The 14,501-nt window shown below is 41.8% G+C and overlaps 1 protein-coding gene and 1 long non-coding RNA gene across 13 annotated transcripts in view; one reads left to right on the top strand and one right to left on the bottom strand.

The window, feature by feature from the left end:
- Positions 1–11,649, bottom strand: part of RESF1 (retroelement silencing factor 1) — a 56,888-nt gene extending 45,239 nt beyond the window's left edge. For 5 of the 12 annotated variants that reach the window (XM_064284422.1, XM_064284423.1, XM_064284412.1 and 2 more), the window contains exons 1-2: positions 11,523–11,649; positions 9,164–9,249 (exon numbers count right to left, since the gene is read on the bottom strand). The gene's annotated coding sequence lies outside the window, so the exon portion shown is untranslated. Of the gene's footprint in view, positions 1–1,308; positions 1,518–6,693; positions 6,803–9,163; positions 9,250–11,522 lie in introns of those variants that run through there. The other 7 variants (XM_064284421.1, XM_064284413.1, XM_064284418.1 and 4 more) reach the window with 2 other exon arrangements.
- On the top strand, positions 11,597–12,939 carry LOC135231220 (uncharacterized). Its single transcript, XR_010321874.1, has 2 exons — positions 11,597–12,027; positions 12,723–12,939. It is a non-coding gene; the product is annotated as an uncharacterized LOC135231220 (long non-coding RNA).
- The last annotated feature ends 1,562 nt before the right edge of the window (positions 12,940–14,501 follow it).

The raw sequence follows: 14,501 nt of genomic DNA on the forward strand, positions 1-14,501 counted from the left end.
CGGGGTGTTTACATACCATATAGTGCAGGGAGAACAATGTGTCTCCGTACAGAGGAATCTAAACAATAATTAATGAGGTTGTTTTTGTACTGGTTAATGGGTTTCAACTGACATTACCATGAAGTCAGGTCACTGCTCAGTAAGGTACTCTGGTTCCTTCCCAGAGTCCTTCGCTGGCAAGATCCATCTTGTAGTGTTCAGGACCCTCCCAACCCCTGCTACAGGTGAGATGAAATGGCAAGAAAACAATACGAACACACAAATTACCACAGCAAGAATTGCTTTATATATAGGGTGAACATTACCAAGAGTGAATGATGGCACAATTAATAGCCAAAACAATAGGCACAGAAAAATACTTGTTCCAGGGTAACTAAAAGCTCTGCATCTAGACAATGGCTAGCAATCTTTAACAAATATTTTTTAAATTACTAGAAAAAACAATACCCAAAATTTCTGGACACCAAGTTAAAGAGACGTTTCTATCTAAAGCTTCTGAATTGAGGGGAAGTCCTAACTAGTTCTCATCTATGCCAACCTCAGACATCACATCTCATCTGTAATTTATGTATCTCAAAATTTAAGACTCCTTCAAAAAAAAAAAAATTAAGTATAATACTACTGTCACACTTAACAAACTGGTTCTGGTGTTTTAAACTGACACTTTCCCTTATTGCTTTGTAAGTTTCACCTCTAATATGTTCCACAATGCAGAATTTATCTGGACAGTATGGACTCCCTCCCTGGGTGGTGCAAACAGCTGAACGCCTGACTACTAGCTAAAAGGCTGGCAGTTCAAGCCCACCTAGCGGCACCTGGAAGACAGGCCTGGCGATCTGCTTCTGAAAGGTCACAGGCTTGAAACTGTAAGAAACAGTTCTATTCTGCACACATGGAGTCACCAAGAGTCGGAATCCATTCAATGGCAACTAACAACTACTCAACAAGAATTTATTTGGATAGTTTCCACTGATATAGCTAAATTGAAGAAAGTATTTCATTGATTTGCAATATCGGTGTTACTGGAGAATGGCCTCGGTTCTTGTCTTCAGCGTAGAAAACAATTCGAACACTGAGACAAATAGTGCCAAGCAAGCAGAGGTTTATTAGCTAGAAGAGGGTTAGTAGCGAAAACTAGGCTTGACCAGGGAGTGTCAAGAGGGCTAGAGAGAGAGAGACAGACAGACAGAGACAGAGAGACGAAACGAGACAGACGAGACAGACGAGACGAGAGAGAGGCGAGACGAGAGAGGCGAGACAAGATGAGATGAGACGAGAGAGAGTGAGAGTGCCCTATCCTTTTCTTACCTCCCACTTTTATCTTTCTCCTGGCACCGCCTTCACTTTTGTTCATTTTCTATGGGATGCCTGTAGGGATCATTTCCTTGGTTTAACTGCCAAGTCAGGGACCCCTGTAGGGACGATTTCCTCTCTTTCCAGAGTGCAAGCTCTCCCCTTCCCCCTTACGTTGGCATTTGTGAAAGAGTATTTTTCTTCAGAAAAAGCTACAGATATTTCTATAAAGTCAACAAAACCACAAACACCAACAATTACTTGTAAAGCCACTCTTCGGGAATTTCAAAAATATCAAGAGTTAATCAACCTATACTGGCTCTGGCTTTTTTGCATCCTTAGAGAAAAAATTAGGTTATCAGTTCTTGAAATAGGCTTTCAAGAATCTATTCTCAATTTTACATTATTTCAAAGGCAACTCTAATACTACTACAAATAATAGCTAACATTTCTTGAGCATTTACTACATGTCAAACGCTATACAGAGTTCTTTAAATCCATATCTCACTTAATTGTAACGACAATATTAATGAAGTCAGATAAATCAAGCAGTCCTGCCTAAGTAATACCACTATGATTAACAGGGTCATAACTATCACTGTTATAGCTATTAGACTGGCTTGTCACACTTCCATAAATATGGTCAGCAAAGCCACAAGAAAAACTGGGAAGAACGCAAGTCACTAAAAACCTGAAACTGTCAGAAGCTGTGAATTGAGGCAGATGGACTTTGTCCTATAGGGTCACTATGAGTCAGAATTGGCTCGATTGGCAGTGGGTTTGGTTTTCTGGTAAGGCAACAATGAGACCAAATGGATTCATACAGTTTACTACTTGAACAGCAAAAGTAAGATCAATGTCCTCAGTCCCACAGGATACTGAAACAGGAGAGCCAGATGGCCCGAGGAGCCAGATGGCTAGCAACACAGGCTGTGGAGGAGCCAAATCTGAACTGTGGCCATTTTATAGCCTCCAGCGACACCCCAAGGGGAGGGGAGGTGGTAAAGTCCCATGCTCAACAATGGCTATTTCTCACAAGGCTGCTTTATCTCTCTTTGTTCCAGGAGGATCTGCAGTGTATCCTTCCAAGGCAGGGGTCAGACTGAGATTAAGCCTTACCTGAGTGGCCTATGTGGAAACATGCAAAGTCTTCAAGGCACGAAGCTGTGGTGAAGCTCTTCCTGTACACAATTCCACTCTCCAGCTTTTCATGGATCTAGCTTTGAATTCTTTTCAGATACACAGGCCATACAGTCAGATAACTTAACTAAATGTACTAAGAGGGGCTTGGATCAAATCCTTTCTATTTGTTTTAGGCAATACTAGGTAAGAGTGACTACGTCTATAACATAGCAGCTGGATGGTCAGGTCTCTTCGGAGGGTAGGCCACAACCAGGCTCCCTATCCAGAACTAAGCCAGAAAAACAAGTCACAAACACAATCAAGGTTCACCGGTGGGAGCCAAACAGCTTTCTTCCTGAGGTGCTCAACCATTTCCTGATTAATCGAGGTGCAGCATGAGGTGTCAGCAATGGCTCATATCCCATGTTGACCAGCCAGCGGTAAGTTCAAAGCAACATGACTAATTATTACCACTCATGCAAGAAAATTTACACTAGCTTGTTTTGCCTCTAGAGCAGAGGCCAGAGACGAAATCAGACTATCTTTTCTGGTTGTATTATCCCTAACCTGGGAATTAAAGATCAGAGTACACGTGAAGGAGTCAAGTTATCCTTCCTTGGAGTTCGCCCTAGTAACTCTTCCTTGGAGCCATCTGTGGATATGCACCTCAAGGAAACATGGCCCATTAGAGGGATGGTATTCTTAAATATTTGGAAATCCCTGACACATTACAGATTAGTTGACTAGTGTGTAGCAGAGACAAGTAAAAACCACATAAGAAGCAATTATTCTGTTAGCATACAAACTAGTATGAGTACAGATATCATTTATTACGTATTAGCCAATTTTGTTCTCCTTCAGATGGACAAGGAGCCCTGGTGGCTCAGTGGTTAAAAGCTTGGCTGCTAACCAAAAGGTCCGCAGTCTGAACCCACCAACTGCTCCTTGGAAACCCTATGAGGCAGTTCTACCTTGTCCTACAGGGTCACTATGAGTTGAAATTGACTTGACAGCAATGGGTTTTCAGGTGGACAAACTCCTTGAGTGGAACTGCACATTCCTATAAAGCAGGCTGAAAGCCTAAGAGGAAAAATTTGATAAATTGTTACTCCCTGGCTGATTATACCAGTTGCAGCCCACTTCTCAGTGTCAATTCTGGTTGGTCCAGGTTCTCTTAAAAGGGCTGTAAACACCTCAACAGAGGCATCCTGCATCTTGTTGGCATGGCGTTAAGATCAAAGTGGGGACTAATGATCCAAGGGAACCTGAAGTCAGCAGGGTCAGGTAAAGGATGACAGGCCTAGCAACCTGTTAAATTCAGAGTGGTAGCTACCGTCCGGGGGTAGCAGTAGTTCAGTTGTAAAATTCTCACCTTCCATAAAGGAAACCCAGGTTCAATTCTTAGCCAATTCACCTCAAGTGCAACCACCACCTGTCTGGCAATATAGGCTTGTAGGCTGCTGTGATGCTAAACAGGTTTCAGCAAAGCTACCACACTAAGACTAGGAAGAAAGGCCTGGCAATTCACTTCCAAAAAAATCTGCCAGTGAAAACCCTATAGACCACAAGGATACAATCCCACTGCGCATGGAGTCTCCATGACCCAGGGGCCAACTCAATGTCACCCAACTATAAAATCAGCTACGGTCTAGGGAAAACACCAGGAGAGTTTTGCTTTTCCTTAATTACGAGACAGATGATCAGCAGGAAGCAGGTCTGAGATATACCGTAATTCAATTACACCTAACAGACATCTACAGAACACTCTACCCAACAAAAGCAGAGTACACATTCTTCTCAAGTGCATGTGGAGCACTGTCCAGGAAAAAATAAACTACGTGCTAGATACCTAAGCAAATTTCAATAAAGACTGAAATCATACAAAGTATGTTCTCTGACAACAACAGAAAGAATAAAAACAGTAACAAAGAAATTTGAAAGGTCACTAACATGAAGATTAAAAAGCACGCTCCTAAACAATCAATGAGTCAAAAGAGAAATCATGAGGAAAATTAGAAAACACTCTGAAATGAATGAAAAGGAAGACACAACATGCCGAACTTAAACGATGCATCAAAAGCAGCGCTTGGAGAGAAAGTAATAGCGGTAATACCTGTACCAAAAAAGATAGCAAATAAAAAAAACCTAAACTTTCACCTTAAGACACTGGAAAATGAAGACCAAACTAAATCCAAGGCAAGCAGAAGGAAGGAAATAATAAAGATGAGAGAAAATTAATAAAGAAAAGCAAGAAAGCCAAAGTGGTTCTTCCAAAAGGACAATGAAATTAATAAACTTTTAGCTAAGCTGATCAAGAAAAAGACAAAGTATAAAATCAGGATTGAAAGAAGGACATTACCAACTTTACAGACATAAAAAAGAATTATATGGAAATACTATGAACAACTACACGCTAAAAAATGGGATGAAATTGACAAATTCCTAGAAAGACACACAAAGACTAAAACTCAAGAATAAAAACTCTTAAACAGGCCTATAAAACAGATTGAGTATTCAAAACACTACCCACAAAGAAAATCCCAAGCCCAGATGGTTTCACTGATGAATTTTATCAAACATTTAAAGAACATTAAAAACCAGTTATTCACAAAACAACAACAACAAAAAACACTGTTATCAAGCTGATTCTGAGGCATGGTGACCTCCATAAAAGACCTAAATAAATGGAAAGACAGCCCATATTCAAGGACTGGAAGACTTAACATTGTTAAATGGAAACATTCCCCCAAAGTGATCTACATATTCAACGCAATCCCTCTTTCTAAATCCTAAAGGCCTTGTTCGCAGAAGAGTAAAGGCTGATTCTAAAATTCATATGGAATTGGAAGGGACCAAAGTCGAGGGACTCAAACTTCCCTATTTCAAAACTTACCTCAAAGCTACAGAGATTAAGACTCAGTGGTACAACCGTTAACCATAGAGATCAATGGAATAGAATTTAGAGTCCACAAGGGAACCAATACTATTAAGTGGGAGAAAGAACAGTCTTTTCAACAAATGGTCCTGGGATAACATGATACCCAAATGCAAAAGAATGAAGTTGGACCCTTTCCTCACAACACATACAAAAAAATGGATCAACGACCTAAACCTAAGAGCTAAAACTATAAAGCTCTAAGAAGAAATCATAGGTACAAATCCTCACGACCCTAGATTAGGCAATGGTTTCTTAGATGATATCAAAGACAGTGACAAAAGAAAAAAAAAAAAAAAGATTAACTTGGGACTTACTGAAAATCAGAAACCTTGGTGCTGCAAAAGATACCATCCAGAAAGTGAAAAGAAAATCCACAGGATGATACACACATTTGCAAATGGTATTCCCGATAAGGGACTAGTATCCAGAATTTATAATTCACAACTCAATACAAAACCAAACCATTTAAAAACTGGCAAAGGATCTGAATAGACAGCTCTCTAAAGAACATATACAACTGGCCGATAAGCACATGAAAAATGTTCAACATCATTAACCATAAGGGAACTACAAATCGAAACCACAATGAGTTTCCGTTATGGACTGAATTGTATCCTACAAAAAATTGAAATCCTATCCCCTGTACATGTGAATGTGACCTTGTTTGGAGATACAAGGTTTGTCTTTATAGATGTGATCAGTTAACAGAGTAGGGTGGGTCCTAAACGCTTCTGAGTGGTGTCTTACAAAGTGAGAACAGACGCAGTGACAAAGAGGGGTAAGACAACATGTGAGGACCTGGTCCACAAGCCAAGGAATGCCTAGGACTACCAGAAACTGAAAGAAACAAGGGAAGATCGTCCCTTAGAGCAGAGAGTGCATAGCCCTGCTGACTACTAGCCTGTAGAACTGCAAAATAAATTTCTGTTTTTTAAAGCCACCCACACCTTGTGGTCTTTTGTTATAGCATCTACAAATGAAGCCTCTAATTTGTTACATCTCAAGGGAATCTCTCAGCTCTTGTCATTAAATCCTTGCAACCATTCTAACTCTGACCAGAAAAATGTATAATTCTAATCTCACTTGGGGGCCCTGGTGGTGCAGTGGTTGAGAGCCTGGCCACTAACCAAAGCGTGGGCAGTTCGAATCCACCAGGTGCTCCTTAGAAACCCTATGGGGGCAGTTCTATTCTGTCCCATAGGGTCACTATGGGTTGGAATCAACTAGATGGCAATGAGATTGGGTTTTTTCGGTTTAATCTCATGTGAGAGCTCCAACTCTGCTGCCCTTAATTAATCAGTACACTTAGGTCACAGGAATGTAAGCATTGCATAGCTTACCTCTTCCTTATTCTGATGAGAATCCCAACAAAGCATTTAGAATTCTTCAAGGTCCAAACAATTCCTTTTTTTACAAGCCTTCTTCCAAAGTAAATTTTAACTTGCATTTCTATAAACAGGGTTGAAAAATTGATTTCACAATCTGTTCTCTCTTCATCGAAAACTAAATGCTTTCCATTGTCTGTTTAACACAGGAGTATGCCTCCATTTTTTGGTGGGGGTGGGGGGTCTGTTCAACATAATTAGACAAAATACAGATTCCTGAAATTCACTTTTATAAGTACATTTTAAAACAACTATGTTAGATCAATTTCTGAAACATTTGAGATCCTATTGTATAGAAGACACTGATAATCTAAAAAGAAAATCAAGGAATCAAGTAACAGTGCTATCTAGTGAGTACAGCCACAGTAGTAATGTGGAAGAACAAAACTTTGGGGCAAGTCTGCCCTGGCTAAATTGAATTTAATGGCAGCATTCTTGATTTAAAGTAAGCTTACAAGTAAAAACCAAAGTAGTGCCTGGTACTCCCGAGCTAAAGAGAGCCTACAACAGAAACTACCGTGGTAGGTTTAAACAGCACAAAGCTTATAAACTGATTTAGAGCTTAAATGAGCAAACAGAATTTCTCATAAGACATGGTGTTGTCTTAGACCATAAAATATATTTCCTCTAACAAACATGATATTAGCTAGAATTTACTGAGCACTCAACGTAATGCAAGAGTTATTCTAAGTCACATAAATTAAAAGGTATTACTGTTATCTCCATTTTACAGATGAGGCAGATGAGGTTAAGTAATTTTCCCATGGTTATGCAGAGTGAGTGGTACTGACAAGGTCTGAACCTCAGTGGCTTGACTGTAAGGGCCATGGTCTTAGATATTAAAAATAACTAGTTTGGCCAAAACTAGTCTAGTTGCCATGGAGTAGTTATATGAGATTAAATGAACCGGCCTTGGGTAGAGGGGATTTCCTTCTATGATGTAATCAAATGTAATATAATGACTTCATATCTATAACAATGCAATGTAATCACCTTCTGTAATATAACATAATATAATCAATCAGCTGAGGTCATACCAGTGTAGGGTAGATTCTAAACCTAATCACTTGAGTTACAAAGGGATCAGAATACACAGATACAGATGTAGGGAAAGACAGATTCCATGTGTCTACAAGCCAAGGAACACCAGGGACTCCCAATTACCCCCCAGTGCTACCAACAAGCACTACCAACAAACAAGGAATTGACCACATTTGGACTTTTAACCTACAGAACTACTGCAAAAATAAATTTCTGTCCCTTAAAGCCACCCTCTTGGGGTGTGTGTGTGTTACAGCAACACTATGTAATTAAGACAGGGAGAAAGCCTTAAATAGACCTCTGCCTGGATATCTTCAACTTTAATCACCTTACCATAAACAATCTCTTCTTCCTTACCTAAGATGGATAAATGAATTCACGGTACTTTGTCAACAATAAAGGAGCCCTGGTGTTGAAAACTGTTAAGCACCTGGCTGCAACCAAAAGGCTGGCAGTTCAAACACACCCAGTAGCTCCCCAGGAGAACCAGTGATCTGTTTCTGTCAAGATTACACTCAAGAAAACCCCACGAAGCAGTTCTACTGTCATATGGGGTTGCTATGAGTTGTAATGGACTTGACAGCACCTAACAATAAGAAGTCAACAATATTATCACCTCTCATGTCTTGTCATCAAATTGTGTCCCATAGTTGCTTTAATTTTTAATCAATGCTGCGTTAATATTTTGCATTAATTTCACTCCTCAGCAGATAAATTATTCCAAAGAAGCGTCAAAGACTAACACCACGTACTCTGTTCAATCAAAGCAGAGTTTTATTGACAGCAAGGTAGTTTAAATTGGGTATACGCAGAGGCCACAATATAAAACTATGTTCTCTAAGAAGTCACAGGCATCTAGGCAATGTTTACATTATTAAACCAGGAACTAACAACACAATATTCTGATTGGCTTACTAGTGATTTGTAAAAGTCAAAGGTGGATCAAGGAAAGCAGGGTGGGGAGGTGGTTTACAGTAATTGATGAACACAACATATGTGGGTTTACATGACTGACTTAAAAAGTCTTTGTTCATTAGTTACCACTAGGTGACTATAGGGGGTTTACAGAGTAGTTACAACACAATCACAGGACATTCTTTTCTGCTAACATAGCTTTCTCATACAATGTGGTTCCTGGGAGTGGCCTGCATGGCTTGATTACAAAAGAAAACATTTCCTTAGATACCAGATTAATTCTGTTTAAAGGTTAACTTCTTAGAGTAGAGCAGGCTTTTTCAAAATGAAGTTTGAGTTCAGGCCCAGAGGCAGCCATCCTTTAGTCAAGTGCCCCAAAGATTTAAATTTTAGGGGGCTGTTACCTAAGTAGAGTGTGAATAATCACTTGGTTAAATCACTGTAGACTTCTCAGAGGTAACATGCTTACCTTTAAAAACAATTTTATCATTCAATTATTGTATATTCCTGTTTCCCTCCAGACAAGTCAATTCCCCTCCAAGCATATACTTGGTCCTAAGAATAAACAACAGACATTTTATAATTAATAAGAGCCACACAATAATGTTACATGACATGACATTGCAATTTGATAACTGGGTTACTTAAGTTTGCACCTGTTCAAAAATTTGGTTAACAAGTCAATTAGAGTTAGCAGGGTTTACCGAGTGAGGGGAGCCCAGGTGGTGTAGTGGTTAAGAGCTTGCTGGTAACCAAAGACTGACAGTTCAAATCCACCAGCCACTCCTTGGAAACCCCATGAGATGGTCCTACTGTTCTTTAAGGTTGCTTTGAGTCGGAATCAACTCTGTGGCCATGGGTTTGGTTTTATTGACTGAGAAACTGTACAAGAGCAGCCCAAACTGAAAATGGTGAGGGGGGTGAGTTACAAAGCCCTTTTAAAGCTTGGGTATCTTACCGTTTAATTGGTTAGTCACATTTAATTTTCCTTTTGTTTTGAGAAAGTTGGTCACTGAATGTGAAACTGGCTTATCTTGATTGGATAAATTGTTGCTAACTCACACTGATAAGGATTGTTAACTCATGTTGATAATAAGGAAAACTTGCCTATGTTTCAGATTCTGTGTGAAATTGTTTCTTATAAGTGACCTTATGACTAATTTGTTTGGCTGTTGACCCAGGGAAGCCACTTTAACTCTTGCCCTTATAAAAATGTTTAACACCATCTAGCAAGTTTATTGAAATTCTTATTACGTGCGCTAAGTATCAAGAGTAGAAATTAGGTCTGACCTCAAAATACCACTCACTTTTTAGGTTGTAATTCTTGGGTGTTCCTCCAGGTCCACCATTGTCCTATCTTTCCAAAATAAACACACATACACTAGCAATTTTATTTATCTTTGAACAAGGTTTACTGAGTGATTAATTTAACTCAGTGCCTAACACATGTGAAGCTCATTTTCTGGAAATCAAGGAAAGGTTTTAAAGACAGTGAGGAAACTAAGTTCTAAGTGATTGGTTAAGGAAAAGGTCTTTAATTTAGGGGGAGGGATTACAATAGTGTGGAAAGATAAGTCATTGATTACTGTCCGGTTTGGGTTGTTTAATGATTGGTTGGCTTGCTTCACCGGATCAGAAGGACAGTCAACTGGGAAACTGATATAAACCAGGCTAGGCTCTCAGGTCCCAATTAGTGCATTCCAGAGTCTGCGTCTGAGAGTAGGTTGTCTCTAGAGACAACCTGACCTTACCCAGGACACCTGGTACAAATTTTGCGCAGCTCTGAAAAACAGCCCTGGAAGAATGTCCGGGGTTACTGTGCGATTAGCCAAAATTTATGGCTTGAATTTGAACATTTAACAGATTTACTAAGAGAGCCAGATTGTACAGGAAACAAATCAGTAAGTAAAACCTTAACATAGTGCGTGTTAACATTTACTGGGTAAAACTTACACATGATTTACGGCTAACACATTTAGCAGAAACTTAAAAGCCCCAAACAAGCGGCGCGATCCGCCTACTAAAATTCGCCCCCAAGCTCAAAGACATCACCTGCTTATCTCTTTATTTTGAAGGCAGGCACTGAAAGCATACAATTACACCAACACAATTCCCAGAAAGCGTGCTGCTGAACTCAGGACCCTAAGGACATTTTCGCGTCCCTGAAGAACACCTAAAAAGGGTATGCATTTACGCATTTAAAAATGCCTCGCGGAACTACTGCAGAGGGACAGAAAGCATCTCTAACACCGAAGCGTTCGCGGGCCGCTCGGAGATGCAAGCGGAGCAATTCTGTTTAGGGAGGTTTCAGCATAAAGGGCGCGGGGGAAGAGGAAAGATCTCGAGGATTACTACACGCAAAACAAAGGTTTTTTTTTTTTTTTTTTCCTTTTCGCTAAAAACATACGCAACTTCAAAAACACGCAGCCACCTAACCAACCGCCTATAGTTTAACAAAATGAGTACCCGCTCTCGCCACCCGCGACCTCGACCGTAAAAAGGCGGACAGTTCAAGGAAAACAGGCAGCAAGGCACCGCCCTTCGGGTCGAGGGCTCCGGCGTCGGCAGCGGGCCAGGATCCGCCCAGGCGACGGCAGGCGGCGAGCGCTGCGGGCAGGCGGGCAGGGTTCGGGGCGGCGGCCCGGGTCGGACGCGCGTGGGAGACCGAGGCCCGCGGCCTGGGGCTCCGTCCTCCCCGCAGAACAAAAGCGCTCGGTCGCCACACCCCTAGACCCGCCTCGCGGGCACCTCGGGATCCCCGCGCCCACAGCGCTGCTGGCGACTCCAGATGGCGAGTGAGGGGCCGCGGGATACCCGTCCCCACTTACCGACGAGCCCGGAGTCCGAGTGACATTAGCTAAGAAAACGCCGTACCTAGGAGGACGCCGCCGGGCTGCCTAGACCCAGAGTTAGTCAATTTGGACCCGCCTCCAGGGGCGGGCCGAGGAATGAAGCTCCTGCTCCCGCACAGCGGAGCCCCGCCCCGGGCGATGACGGCGGCTGCGAGGCTGACGCCGCCGCGGTCCTAGTGCGCTCAGAGTAGGCTGCGTCGGCGGCCCGCCGGGTCTTCCAGCGCGTCTGCCGAGGTTAGCAATGCACCTTCACCGGTCTGATAAAGTACAGCGCCGCGAGCTGTGGTTCTCGACTTATAACGTGAACATAATTGCCTAGAGGGCATGTTGAAGAGACGGACCAGCCCCACGGCAAAGCGGCAGTCCTGGGTGGGGCTGAAGACTTGCATTTCTAAGTTTTTTCTAAGCAATACTGAAAATTCTGGTTTCAGAACTAGGGCTGAGCATCTAGAGCTGGGGTCGGCAAATGTTTTCTACCAAGGTACTGTATTAGTTTCCTGATGTGGTCGTTGTTGGTAGCTTCCTAAGGCTGCCTTAAAAGTGCCACAAAGTGGGTGGCTCGTGAGAAGGGAAACTTACTGTCGCACAATTCTAGAGGGTAGGAATCCGAATTTAGAATGTCTGCAGGGCTTTATGCAGAGCAACCTTTTCAAAGAAAAGGATATCAACCTAGGGTTTTTATAGGGGCAAGTAAACAAAAGAATCTTCTCTGAATCATTAGGAATGAAGAAGGACCAGAGGGACGGATTACCCAATAAGGAAGGTAAACACGTGTTTACTTGTGTTTACTTACTCATCTGTAGTGCACGATTTCACTGTTTTCCACCACATGGCGTTGTGAAACCCATGTGAAAATGTGCACTACAGATGAGTAAGTAAACACAGTTAAACCCGTGGATACCTTGCTTACTGGTTGATCCGGCCTTTAATTGATGCGCTGGGCTGCTAAACAAAAGGTTGGGGATTGGAACCCACCAGCAGCTCCTGGGGAGAAAGGTGTGGCAGTCGGTTTCCTTAAAGATTTACAGCCCTGGAAACCCTATGGGGCAATTCTGTCCTAGAGGGTCACTATGACTCCCAACCCACTAGATGGCAATGAGTTTGGTATTTTTTTTTTTTTTTTAATTGCATGGTTCTGAAGGCTTTAGGGATAATTCCTTCTTGTCTCTCTTTCAGCTTCTGGTAGACCCAGGCGTTCCTGGCTTGCAGTTGCAACATTAACTCCACTCTGCCTGTCATCACATGGCCGCCTTCCCTTTGTGTGTGTCTTTCCCTTTTATTTACAAAGACACCAGTCATATTGGATTAGGACCCACCCTACTCCAGTAGGAGCTCCCGTTAACTGATAACATCTCCAAAGACCCTATTTCCCAACAAGATCACATTCACAGAACTTCAACATATCTGTCTTTATGGGAAACACAGTTCAATACAAAACTGGTGTAGAAAGACAACATGCACCTGAACAATTAAGGAAATGGTTTTATTCAGGCTATGGCATTCATTAATGCAATAAATAAGGATATTACCTAGGGTTTTTATCGGGACAAGTAAACAAAGTAATCTTCTCTTAATCATTATAGGAATGAGGAAGGACCAGAGGTGGTTCTTCAGGTATGGGAGGAGCCAGGATATTCCTTTGTCCTTGAGGTTCAGATATTGGCTCTATCACTCACTAGCTATACAACTTTGGGAAAATCATTTAGCCTCTCTCTGCCTCAGTTTTCTAATCTGTAAAACTGGGGTGTCCTGGAGGATTTTTAATTTAAGAATAAATAAATGCTCCGGTTTGTCATGCATAAACTCTTTTAGTTTATTGCAAGGTAGTCATAACAAGGCACACACCTAAGACCCCAAGACATTCATTTAGCACTGGAGAATCAGAATTAACGATTAGTGTTAGAGTCTAAATCTTTAGACTTCAGGCCTTTCATGAGTAGTCTCAGGAAGAAAGACTTGACCACTCCTCAAACTCAGAGAAGGTCCCCAATAGCCAGAGTCCAAGGTTGGTTGTGATGGGTATGATCTCAGCAGGCTCTTGGTCTTCAGAGAGAACCAGAGTCAGAGAGACCTTTTGTCCATGCTTTCTTCTCCAGGAGGTGAGCAGAAATCAAAGGGTTTATCCACAGTATTTTTTATCTTGATTTCATAAGAAGGGTTAGGTGCTGTTATGTTTAACCATACTTGGTATGTTTTATTGCCAATTAAAGGAATTGTGACATATTTGTTTCAAGGCCATACAGAGATTTGAATTGTTAATATATTTTATTGTCAATTAAGGAAATAGTTGTATGACATGAGGAGCCCTAGTGGCACAGTGGTTAAGCACTCCACTGATAACCCAAAGATCGGCAGTTTGAACCCACCAGCCTCTCTGTGGGAGAAAGATGTGGCAGTAAGCTTCCATAAAGATCACAGCTTTGGAAACCCTGTGGAGCAATTCTACTCTGTCCTATAGGACAGTGTCATGGATTGAATTATGTCACCCAAAAGTATGTGTCAAGTTGGTTAGGCCATGATTCCCAGTATTGCCTAGTTGCCCTCCATTTTGTGATTGTAATTTTCCTGTGTGTTGTAAATCCTAATCTCTGCCTGTGGTTAATGAGGCAAGATTAGATTACGTTAATGAGGATTAGGGTGGGATTGTGGCACCCTTACTAAGGTCACAGGCCTGATCCAGTGTGAAGGGACTTTCCCTTGGGTGTGGCCTGCACCACCTTTTACGAGATAAAAGGAAAGAGAAGCAAGCAGAGACGGGGGATCTCATACTATGAAGAAAGCACGGGGAGCAAAGTGCATCATCCATTAGACCCATGATCCCTGTGCCTCAGAAGCTCCTTGACCAGTGGGACTTTGATGACGAGGACCTTCCTCCAGAGCCAACAGAGAAAGAAAGCTTTCCCCAGGAACTGACATTCTGATTTTGGACTTCCAGTGTACTAAACTGTGAGAGAA

Source organism: Loxodonta africana, chromosome 4, assembly GCF_030014295.1.
Source record: "Loxodonta africana isolate mLoxAfr1 chromosome 4, mLoxAfr1.hap2, whole genome shotgun sequence".
Taxonomy (NCBI): Eukaryota; Metazoa; Chordata; class Mammalia; order Proboscidea; family Elephantidae; genus Loxodonta; species Loxodonta africana.